The 12,643-nt window shown below is 38.1% G+C and overlaps 4 non-coding genes and 2 pseudogenes across 4 annotated transcripts; 4 read left to right on the top strand and 2 right to left on the bottom strand.

Annotated features, from left to right (window-relative positions):
* The first annotated feature begins 2,658 nt into the window (after positions 1-2,658).
* LOC113291982 lies at positions 2,659-2,778 on the top strand. Its single transcript, XR_003331676.1, has one exon. It is a non-coding gene; the product is annotated as a U5 spliceosomal RNA (small nuclear RNA).
* A 934-nt stretch (positions 2,779-3,712) lies between these two features.
* LOC113292320 lies at positions 3,713-3,857 on the top strand (annotated as a pseudogene).
* A 744-nt stretch (positions 3,858-4,601) lies between these two features.
* TRNAG-GCC lies at positions 4,602-4,672 on the bottom strand. Its single transcript has one exon. It is a non-coding gene; the product is annotated as a tRNA-Gly (tRNA).
* Positions 4,673-8,804: 4,132 nt separating this feature from the next.
* Positions 8,805-8,949, top strand: LOC113291946 (annotated as a pseudogene).
* A 744-nt stretch (positions 8,950-9,693) lies between these two features.
* On the bottom strand, positions 9,694-9,764 carry TRNAG-GCC. The gene has a single exon. It is a non-coding gene; the product is annotated as a tRNA-Gly (tRNA).
* A 506-nt stretch (positions 9,765-10,270) lies between these two features.
* On the top strand, positions 10,271-10,432 carry LOC113292165. The gene has a single exon (XR_003331704.1). It is a non-coding gene; the product is annotated as a U1 spliceosomal RNA (small nuclear RNA).
* The last annotated feature ends 2,211 nt before the right edge of the window (positions 10,433-12,643 follow it).

Here is a 12,643-nt window from a genome sequence, read left to right as displayed (position 1 = left end):
ATCAGTACATGAATGTGAATCTAAATCTGGATGTGTCGTTGAGATTGGAGGGAGGTGAATAGGGAGGTGGAAAAAAGGGAGCCAAATAGCATTATTATGGTTAAATAGCTTTGAGTTCATGTTGTTTCGGACAGAAGGCAATTAGTTGGAGGTGTAAGAAATATTTTAGGAATCACTGATGAGCTCTCCTATATTGCATCAATCACTTGAAAAAGAAAAGATCATGAAAGCTTCTGCACCAAGCATCTTTTAATTCAAATTATCACCACATACAACAATAAAAAACCATTCAAATTGACAAAATCAAACTCTATATTTTAGAATTCAATAGATCGTAGAAGTTCCCCTCCTTTCAATTGACCAGTCAAAATCCACAGATCTTCAAATAACAAGCTTTCATGATTTGATTAGTCGATCGATTTGAAGATTATGGAGTATTATGACGATGATTACAGTGAATGGAGATGAGACGATGGTTATCTTCAAAACAACCATCAATAAGATGACGAACGTGTTTACTAGATCTTTCGTCTCAGTTTTGATACAATTTTCAACCAATTTTTCGATTAATGTTTAGACTTGAAAATTAATCAAGCCCTGGTCTTGAAAGGATTTGAATTAGTAGAATATGAGAAATGAAACCGATATGAACACAGAAATGAGAGAATCAATCGCATAGGGTTCCTGCAGAAGGAAAAAGTTTTTTTGTTTTTGTTTATCTCTCTCTGACACGAGGAATCGGTATAATCTATATCACCAGGCCACATCACCGTCCCAACTCAGCGTGCGTGAAAGCAGCGAGTAAGTAGCGGTGCGCCTAGCGCGAAGAGGATATGACCTCATTTAGAGGCATTTTCTTGGAAAAATAAAACTCCCTCCGTTGCACGGAATGTGATCGAAAGTATTACTTTTCCTGAACGGAGGTAGTATTATATTATTATTAAGGGTTATTTTGTTTTTGGTACTCAAGTTTTGACCAACTTTGTTGTTTGGTCTAACATTTGTCCATCTTGGTGTTTGGTACTTGGAAATGACGTTGACCCGCGTGGACTCGGTTTGACCTTGACGTGTCCACTTCTCTGTTAATTAATTAGAAAATTACTAAAAGAAAATTAACTTTAGTAACAATGACCTGCTAAGTCCTAACGTTACACGTGTACGTTCAAAATTTCATATATCTCAACGGTGGAGAATTCTCCTTAATTTAACACTTATAACCCTAAAATCTATCGACTCAGTCAGTTCATTCTCGCCTCAGACACAAAGTTTTAGGGTTTATAGAGACTTGTCCTTGAAATCATTGTAGATCGAAAAAAAGCTGCAAATCAAAGTGTTATTGTTGGTGTCTTGTGGATTTGGAAGTCGATCTGTAAGATTTTGGGGAGATTGAAGTGTATTTTAACCGTTCTTCATCTTTTTCAGTGGTAAGTGTATAAATTTACATAATTTTGTTATATTTCTTCCTTAATCCATCTATTATTAGGTGGTAAGTGGTAAGATTTCAATATTTATGTTGTTTAATTTTATCCTTTTTTTAATTGAATAATTTAGGGTTTTAAAAAAATTGGGGTTTTTTCGAATCTGGTACTTTTTTAATACTTGAAAAGGGGAAAATAACGTGGGTTTGTCTTTTTGATGGTGACTTTGTCGAATTTTGTATGTGTTCGACGAATTTTATATTTTAGGGTTTTGTTGCTATGCTGCTGTTTTCGATTGCTTTTTTGTATGTATACAAATTTAACTTTTAGTGTTTTACTGTATGCAGAATGGATGGGTCTGAGTTGCCAAAGTTTTACCCCACTAAAGATGGTTATCTGGTGGTACAAGTAGGTCTAAAGGGACACTAGTGAAAATGTGAAAAGGCCTGATTGTTTTGTTGAAGAAGAGTTAGATTGGTTGTCATTATTAAACAAGTATGACAATCCAATTAGTACTACAGGACATGAACCTGAAGCAGTTACAAGTCAGGTGGGAGAAGTAAATGTGAACTTGAATGCAAGTGTAAGTGCAGATGGTGGTGCTGGTGCTAATGTTGTTGGTTGTAGTAAAGATGTAGAAAAGGTTGGTGGCAGTTCAAGAAAAGTTCGTAAAGGTGGTAGTAAAAGAAAAGTTAGTAAAGGTGTGAATGCAGTTGTGTCAGAATGCAGTTGTATATTTGAGTTGTGGTGTAAATGATGAAGGTGGGAATGGTGGTGGTGTAAATGTAACATGGAGGTATGATGTTGATGTTGATTTGAGTCAAGTGGAGTCAGTTACTCAAGTTGAAACAGATGAGGTGCAAGCAACTGAGAAAGTGGTCCACAACATGAAAGTGGTCCACAACATTGATGAATGTAACCCTGAAGAAAAGTATGTTTCTGCTGGTGAGTCTGATATAGAACAAGAGATAGAAGTCCCTGAATGTGATAAGGATGATAAAGAGGCAGACTTGACAGAGCAGATTGCAAGTGTTATCAAGAAGACTGCTGAATGGAAAGATTATGTGAAAAAGACAGGCAGAGTGTATGAAGAGGAAGAGTTGAAGACTGCTTTGAAGCCCATATTGATCCTTGGGTTTTCTTTAAGTTTCAAGTTTCAAGTGACAAAAGAATCCGAATAGGAAAAAAAACTCCACTCAAATCGCTTGGTAGTTAGCACGAGCCAATGATTCACGCAGCCGAGCGTGCAGTAAGCACAAAGTGAACCATTCTTTCGCCTTTTACTAAAGAATACCGCATGCTTGCCATTTACAAGCGGCATACGCCTATTTTTGGAGGGTTTCTCTTTCTATGAGAGGAACCCAACAATGTTGAATTTAAAACTTTGTGTTTCCAGGGAAATCTCATGTGCTTTATTCTACCAGCTGATCTGTTTATTCAAGCTTCCAGCACTGCTGCCCATACCAGGGCAATATGCTCCAGAGTTATGTGTAAACCAAGCTCCTCTTCCATTGTATCAAAAGCTAGTTTTCCATTATATCCATACAAGACCTCGCATCATTCAGGCACTGCAGTCTTCTTAAAGAATCAAAGGAGCTGGTAAATAGGTCAATTCCTAAAATACAGAATCACTCACATTATCCCATCTCGAACTAGCTGGCTGTTGCACTCATAGTTTGATTCTGATGTTTATAAAGCCCTTAGATTTACTTGGAGTCCTACTTGGTTTCTGAAAAACAACTTCTTCTAAATACTGAAATCCTCAAGGGCATTTAGTCTAAGTTAGTGTGTTGCTCATTGTTTTGGGAATTTGGCCATCCATTTTTAAATTCTTGTGATTTGTTTACAACAATTGCACAAATGTTAGAACTGGTGATCTTTGGAACCTGACAGCAGTAGCTATTTTTTCGTTTTGCCATCAATATGGAATTATGGATTGATTTGCTGATAAATGTTCCGCTCAATTTTCTTTATTTTTCCAAGTCCAAGAATTCTAAAAGCAGAATATATGAGAACATGGTTGATAGCTCAAACTGAGCATCTGCCACCTGAACACTGGCTATCGTCGAATCTGATTTGCTTCTGAGGAGGCACATGAAACTCTCAAGTTGTTCTAGTCTCATCCCATGCCCATGGACTCATCTCAGTTCAAATATGTCCCAACTCCCAAGTAAAACTGTAAAACTCATCTTACCGAAGGCAATGAACTTAAACTTTAGTCCCACACGGATTGGTTGCAGCAGAGGAATGGAAACGACACAGTATAAATTCGGGAGTTCAAGAAGAAAACAAGCATACATTTCTCGGCCTTTTGGATAAGATCAAGTGTAGTATCTGTTCTTATCAGTTTAATATCTGATATGCCTTCCATCGACGCATCAAATTTTTTTCATGCGTCGCCTCTGCGTTGCACTAATGCAAAGGCCTGGCGCACCCCCACCAAATCTATAAACTAAACTTATATAGCACTAGGTTCAGGTGCAGTCTGGTAAGCATCTATGCTGTTTGGATAACTCACAACAAGCCAGAAATTCTCAAAAGCTGCTTAAAATGTAACTTTTGTGCAAGGAGCTGTGTTCTTTGGTACACTTTCGAGAATGAAATATCCATCAAAATCTTAATCGCCAAATAATGTAACTGGCAGCAAGAAGTACAGCAAAAAGTGTGTTTTCGTCCATATTTGGGATTTGTTCTTGGCCTCCCGCAATGCATAAACCAAGAGTGGAACATGTTGTTTGCTAATTCAATCACCAATAGTTAGCTTCACAAACATTACGCTTCACAAAACTTAAAATGAAACTTATGTTACACTAGGTTCAGGTGCAGGCTGGTGAAAATGTGTAAGCATATATATGCTGGACGAACAACAAGCCAGAAATTCTCAAAAGCTGCTTCAATGTAGCTTTGTGCTCAAGGAGCTGAGCCTTCCAGTACCCTTGGTCCATTTGAACACCTGCGAGTGATAAATATCCATCAAACTCTTAATCGCCAAGTAACGTAATTGGCAACGAGAAGTACAGCAAAAAGTGTGTTTTGGGACATATTTGGGATCTGTTCTTGGTCGCAATGCAATCCACTTGGTTATTATTTATAAGACGGTAAATACGTTGTTTGCTAATTAAATCACCACTTGTTAGCTCCACAAATATGAGCTGCGGAGGAATCTGAATCAAAAAATAAAAATGCACCAGCCGGGAATCGAACCCGGGTCTGTACCGTGGCAGGGTACTATTCTACCACTAGACCACTGGTGCCGGATGATGTATCATTACTCAACATTCAAAATAAATTTCATTCATAGGTGGATAGAAAACCAACCTACAAAATTACATTGAACCTTCATAGTTCATGGTACAAAGAAAGCTACTTGATTTGCCAGAACAAACAAAGTAAAGGAGAATCAAAGTCTTATGATATTTTTGTCGAGTCTCTTTTTAGGTTCTAGCTATATACCTCATGGAAGTTTTTGCAACGATAGCTCCGCGATGGTCATGGTATGGACTCTGTCACTCAGAACTAATAAAGAATCCAAAGATGATGAAGAAAGCACAAGGAGAAGTAAGCAGAGTGGTTGGCTATCATTGAGCAGCCACTGATGGAGTTGTTTCATCCAGTATCTGCAAAGACTTTTTTTCTGCAACTGACATGGATTATGAAAGTATTGAATACATTATTCAGAACATAGGCACACGTGAGCTTAGATAGAGTTCTGGACTTATTTCTAAAATTTGATTAATCCTCCTTGATATTCCCGCATGATATCAATGCCGTATCAATAATGTTAATCTTAGTAGAAAAGGTATATGGTGCCCCTTATCCGTTGAGATTCCCCTTAGTAATTGAGGTGTCCCTTAACCAAAGCTGGGAGTCCGAATAACACGTGTCCTTCGGGGTGCAAATAACATTTTTTCGAGCGAATTCTCCACAAGGGATTATTCTTCCAAAAACAACTAAAACAAATTTATTAGATAAATAATGAGTCCTCGCGAATGTATTTATGGGTTAAAATGCGTCGCACTTTCGTGCTTATCAGAACCGAGCCAAAAAACCGGACCGTGCCGGAACCAGTTGAACCGTACCTGGTTTTATACCGAACCGAGGAAGCGGGTACAAGTACCGGTTCAAAAACTAATAAACGACCTCTAGGGATACAGATACACGATCCTACCGTCCCGTTTGTACCGAATAAAACTACCATTTCTTCATCTTTCAAATAGATTATAAAAATAAACAAAAACACGAGGCTAAGTTATAGTCATTTAATCAGGGGGACTATGTAACACGTATATATCCTTAGGGCGATTTTAGTGCGTGATCTGAAACAAAGTTAACTTGTCTTTCACTTTGTCACACCAACCCTCAGCCAGATATGCGATAAGTCTATAGAGAACCAGCATGACAAGCATTGCTATGACAGAGCTCAATTGACCGTCAAGGCCAACCATCTGAATCATTGGGAAGGTACCCACTCTGCAACTCACATTCGGTCCACATGGATAAGTATCATTCTCTGCGTATTGAGAACCAAACAAGAGATTGAATTGGTGATTACTAAGTGATACATACTTGATCCAAGCAATGAACTTGGATACATGTTGTACTGTACATAGTATCCACCTGCTAGAAGAAACGCCAACATAAGAACTCCTCCAAGTGTTGTTGCAGATTTTAGGTCCATTGCAAGTGCACCAATAGCCAAACCGAGGCCTTGGGAAACCAAAACACTGTAAAGAAGAACAAACAGTATACAAAAGAAGTTTATTGGCGCATGCTTTAGCCCTGACATCCAGTAGGTTATGGTTACAAATATTGTGGGTAGAACAAGTACCGACTGGTACCGGAACCGTCCCTGGAACCGTACTTGTCCCGAATGGTAGCAGAACCAAGGAACAAGGTACAAGTACTGATCCAAAAACTAAGAACCGAGACTAAGGAGGTACAGGTACTCGGCCTCGGCAAGAATCGAGCCGAACCGTACCGTGTGCATCCTTAGTCCCGGGGTTTTGTTATATAATTGAAATATCACAGGTTGTGCGTTGAATCGATCGATTGGTAAATCCAACATTTGGTTGTTGATTGAAATTGATTGATCCTTGAACATTGGTCTTTGGTACCGTTCAAGTTATCTCTCTTATATTCAATCGGGCTCGCAAATTATTATTTGTTTGATTGCGGATTGAATTGAGAGATTGAGATATAACTCTTTGATATACTTTTCGTAAGATTGAGTCTGACTGTCTAGTTGATTCTCTTGAAAATATATTGGAGTTAGTCCATACATATTGCTAAGTGAAATATTGGGTGTGGTTGTTAGACCCCCGCTTTTTCAGTATGCTTTGCTCTAGGGATCTTTGCAGATTTCTTTCTTCGATATCCTCTCTACAAAATCTTTGTAATTTCCGGTTTCTCTCGGGTTCCTTCTTCCTCGCTCTTCTTCTTCGTAAATGCTTTTATTAGTGTTAGCTTCCGATCGCCATACGGGATTACGCCTTTTTCCTGCTATAGAAGTTTTACCGACATGAAATTTTAGTCCTCTCTTTTCCGCCTTTTTCCTATCTCTCAGAATAGTTGTTGAGCATTTCACCCTTCTTGGTGCTCTTGCCATGATCAGTATTTGGTATTGCCTTACCGTAATTGTGTAGTTCTGATATATTTCTTTATACTAAATCCCGAATTGTATGATTCAAGATTTTGGATCTATGATTTAGTACAGGTGTGTCTTCCGTGCTGGTTCAAAGGTTAACATGTATATCCCAAAGAATAATTATTCAAGGATCGCAAATTTAAAACGAAGGTGGATTTTATTGAGATTTCATGATGGACAGGAAAAGGAAGGGACGAAGATGATAAAGGAGATTTTACAGGCAATAATTCCAAATTATCGACTAGCAAGTGAGGATAAATCCTTTGTGTTTCTAGCGCCAAAATGTAGTTGTGTAAAATTCCACAACTTCACCCTTTGTAATAATAACACAAAGCTTAAGTCATATTGATCAACTCAAACATTAATGATAGTATTCACCACTTTGACACTAATATGATCTTCTCAAACACCTTACATCAAATGTATATTGTTCTTATAGTGGATTCAATTTGAGACTGTACACGATAATGGAGAAATACAAGGATGAAGGGTTGAGTTCTACTGACTTATTTATTTCTTCTCTGATAACTTCCTTATCTTATCTATCTCCACTGATCTATCTCTCACTATATTATTTTTCAATCCTTATATAGGCAAATAGATCAATAGAATACAACCATGGTTCATGTGCAAGATCATAGTTGACTGATTCCTGTTTCAGTTTGTCTTATTCGTCCAACTTTTAGAAGCTGTCTCTATTTATCGCGCTGCTGATTAGTCCTTCGCGCTTCTTCTGATGGAGTTAGTATCCGCGTTGTCTTTATCGTGTAACTATTCTTCGCGCTTTTCCTCTAATATCGCGTGATCATTCTTAGCCTTACTTCCCGGTAATTGTTGTATCTTCGTGCTTAAGATTGTTTTGATTAGAGCGAAGTTTCCTCTTTATCTTGTGCGACATTTCTCCCCTACAACGATATTAAATTAATTTTTTTCATGGGGGAGTTCCCATCTGGGGTTCTCACACGTCGCCATTGCGTTGCCATTATATCCATACAAGACCTCGCATCATTCAGGCACTGCAGTCTTCTTAAAGAATCAAAGGAGCTGGTAAATAGGTCAATTACTAAAATACAGAATCACTCACATTATCCCATCTCGAACCAGCTGGCTGTTGCACTCATAGTTTGATTCTGATGTTTATAAAGCCCTTAGATTTACTTGGAGTCCTACTTGGTTTCTGAAAAACAACTTCTTCTAAATACTGAAATCCTCAAGGGCATTTAGTCTAAGTTAGTGTGTTGCTCATTGTTTTGGGCATTTGGCCATCCATTTTTAAATTCTTGCGATTTGTTTACAAAAATTGCACAAATGTTAGAACTGGTGATCTTTGGAACCTGACAGTAGTAGCTATTTTTTCGTTTTGCCATCAATATGGAATTATGGATTGATTTGCTAGTAAATGTTCCGCTCAATTTTCTTTATTTTGCCAAGTCCAAGAATTCTAAAAGCAGAATATATGAGAACATGGCTGATAGCTCAAACTAAGCATCTGCCACCTGAACACTAGCTATCGTCGAATCTGATTTGCTTCTGAGGAGGCACATGAAACTCTCAAGTTGTTCTAGTCTCATCCCATGCCCATGGACTCATCTCAGTTCAAATATGTCCCAACTCCCAAGTAAAACTGTAAAACTCATCTTACCGAAGGCAATGAACTTAAACTTTACTCCCACACGAATTGGTTGCAGCAGAGGAATGGAAACGACACAGTATAAATTCGGGAGTTCAAGAAGAAAACAAGCATACCTTTCTCGGCCTTTTGGATAAAATCAATTGTAGTATCTGTTCTTATCAGTTTAATATCTGATATGCCTTCCATCGACGCATCAAATTTTTTTCATGCGTCGCCTCTGCGTTGCACTACTGCAAAGGCCTGGCGCACCCCCACCAAATCTATAAACTAAACTTATATAGCACTAGGTTCAGGTGCAGTATGGTAAGCATCTATGCTGTTTGGATAACTCACAACAAGCCAGAAATTCTCAAAAGCTGCTTAAAATGTAACTTTTGTGCAAGGAGCTGTGCTCTTTGGTACACTTTCGAGAATGAAATATCCATCAAAATATTAATCGCCAAATAATGTAACTGGCAGCAAGAAGTACAGCAAAAAGTGTGTTTTCGTCCATATTTGGGATTTGTTCTTAGCCTCCCGCAATACATAAACCAAGAGTGGAACATGTTGTTTGCTAATTCAATCACCAATAGTTAGCTTCACAAACATTACGCTTCACAAACCTTAAAACGAAACTTATGTTACACTAGGTTCAGGTGCAGGCTGGTGAAAATGTGTAAGCATATATATGCTGGACGAACAGCAAGCCAGAAATTCTCAAAAGCTGCTTCAATGTAGCTTTGTGCTCAAGGAGCTGATCCTTCCAGTACCCTTGGTCCATTTAAACACCTGCGAGTGAGAAATATCCATCAAACTCTTAATCGCCAAGTAACGTAATTGGCAACGAGAAGTACAACAAAAATTGTGTCTTGGGACATATTTGGGATATGTTCTTGGTCGCAATGCAATCCAATTGGTTATTATTTATAAGACGGTAAATACGTTGTTTGCTAATTCAATCACCACTTGTTAGCTCCACAAATATGAGCTGCGGAGGAATCTGAATCAAAAAATAAAAATGCACCAGCCGGGAATCGAACCCGGGTCTGTACCGTGGCAGGGTATTATTCTACCACTAGACCACTGGTGCCGGATGATGTATCATTCCCCAACATTCAAAATAAATTTCATTCATAGGTGGATAGAAAACCAACCTACAAAATTACATTGAACCTTCATAGTTCATGGTACAAAGAAAGCTACTTGATTTGCCAGAACAAACAAAGTAAAGGAGAATCAAAGTCTTATGATATTCTTGTCGAGTCTCTTTTTAGGTTCTAGCTATATACCTCATGGAAGTTTTTGCAACGATAGCTCTGCGATGGTCATGGTATGGACTCTGTCACTCAGAACTAATAAAGAATCCAAAGATGATGAAGAAAGCACAAGGAGAAGTAAGCAGAGTGGTTGGAAACAAAAGAAACATGATGAACTAGTAAGTAGTAACTATAAATCTCAGTTGAAGTGAACGATGATTAGTCACACATTCAAAATTTGCACAAATGAAACACACCCAAACAGATTATATTTGTCCCACACTGCTTGTGTCCATACAAGAGACGAGCAAAGAGAACTACAAATGGGTGAGGCATGGGAATGTAGACCTGGACGGGGTCTATGGATGATCATGAAGGTCCATGGCCTAGGTTACTGATCTCCACTGCACATTTGGGAAGGGTGCTCGCCTAAGATCTCCCCATAGAGGGAGATTCTACGTCATAATTTGTTCACGAGGGGGAACGCGTCCGCGGCCCCTGCCAATTTCACTAAGCTAAACCTTGCATCCTTTGCTTATTCAAGGAGACCCTGGCCCTAGCAGCATTTTATCACCAGCATCAAGCAATGTCCTCGTTTAGTTTAGAAATTTGTGGAATTTTTGAATGGATTATGATTTTATCACACGATTCACACCTTTATAAGCTAACAACCCATTCACAATCAATGCCATCACTTCAACAATATGGTTTGCCACCCCAATACCACCTGAAATAGAAGTATGTAGTCCGGGCTAATAATGCCAAATGCCCAAATCCAGCATTTCCTGGATTCCCTAATTACCATGTGATGATTATCATCTGAAGTCTTTTTCTTTTGGTTTCATATCTCATGACTTGATAGTTTGTAAGAGGGAATCTTATTTATGTCGCTGAATTGTTTTAGTGCTGCTATGACTATGAAGCCTAGCAGCCAGTATATATGCGCACAAAACTTCACATCATTTAGGCACTGCAGTAAACAATTGAAGGAGCTAGCTGGTAAATAGTCAAATTCATTGTCATTTCTCGACATGCCAGTCATTCACATCTCGAACCATCTCCAAATACATAAGTAGTTTTAATACAAAACCTAACCAACTGCATTCACATCAAACAAACCTAAATAATATATCAGCCGCCTTCTTGGAATTACATAAAAATTATATAAGCATCTGAGAAAAAGCTCAAGTACAAATGATAGACTCTAGCATTAGACAACATATCTCCAGCATTACAGGATAACCTCACCAACTCATTCAGCAGAAATTGCACATGCTCAACACTGCAGCGCTCCTTTTTTATTTTGTGGGCGCAAAGACTGCAGTGCTAAAATCAGAGTTCACAATAACCAATTCATATAATGAAAAGAAGAGAAGTGCAAAACCCAAACAACCTTCTGGTTGTCATAAAAAAAGTATGGGTTCGTCGGAAAGAGAAGTATACCTTCTGGTTGTCATAAAAAAGCGGAGTAGCTGCACAGGTTTGCCCGTACCACGTAAAATGAACACTGAATCCACTTTGCTAAGAAGCAGTATATCAAAATTTAAAGCCTTACTCGGTTACACGTTGAAAGATCTCTTAAGATCTAAAACTGAGTTATGAAGAACCGATTTATGTTGTAGAAACAGAAAGTATAATATTGAATCTTGATAAGTTGTTTTTACAAGAAAAGCAGATTAAAGCAAATAAAGAAGAAGGAACAGGATACTTATAGTATCAATACAGGACTCGACAGCTAATAATGACCGACTGTTAAAAACAGTTAGTCAGTGAGCTGTCACAGGACACATGGCATCTGTGGAATTTCCATAAAGACTAATGCCTTCTTTTGTTAGCCTTGTTTTTTTTTGTTATCAAAAAACAAAAATTACCACAATTAAATAGCTTGAAAAATAAATTCCCGTCTTGTCTTATTTCTCTGATTCTCTCATATTCAGCAATTATATGAGCAAAAACCTCATTGTTTGCTCTTTCCGGTTGGCATGTTCCTTGCCACTGACGTGCGTGTATGTCTGTCTGTCAAGGCTATTAGAACTTCAGCGCGTGGAGAAGGATATCATTGAGCAGATTAAAGAGGTATGCGCCACTTATGCAGTTGTTTCATCAAGTAGTATCTTGATTAATCTGCAAAGGCTTTTGTTCTGCAACTGACACGGAATATGGAAGTATTGGATACATTGTTCAGAACATTAATGCTGCAGCTATAATTAGAGATTCTTCTGACAGACATTTGGGCAGTGAAGCTATATGTTTTGACTCCTTCTCCTTGATGGTGGTAGAGGCTAAAGCATATGGTCTTGGTACCCAACTTGCGAGAAGATTATTGTTAAAGGGGATGCTGAGGACATTCCTAAAGCTATAACAGGGAACATGAACGACATTCCTTGGAGCATTCATTCCACTGTTCTTTCAATTCAAGATTGCGTCAAAGACTTCACCGACATTAGTTTTATGGTTGTTCCTAGAGACGCCAATTCTATTGCTCATGACTTAGTTCAATTTGCAATTTCAAACGTTTTAAACAGATGGTGGGTTCATGATCAACCACCTAATTGTATTATGCAACACCTCGACTCTTTTGAATATTAATATAAATTAGTATCTGTTTCCTTTAAAAAAAAACTGATTATTTTTCTGTCCAAGCTATTGTATTATGTAACGAATTAAAAATAAAATCGTAATTCAATTTTTAAATGGTGATTTGACAACTAAT

The sequence above is a fragment of the Papaver somniferum genome, chromosome 6 (genome assembly GCF_003573695.1).
Source record: "Papaver somniferum cultivar HN1 chromosome 6, ASM357369v1, whole genome shotgun sequence".
In the NCBI taxonomy this organism is placed as follows: Eukaryota; Viridiplantae; Streptophyta; class Magnoliopsida; order Ranunculales; family Papaveraceae; genus Papaver; species Papaver somniferum.
The sequence above is the reverse complement of the archived record's forward strand: the minus strand, read 5'-3'. Positions and strand labels throughout refer to the sequence as shown.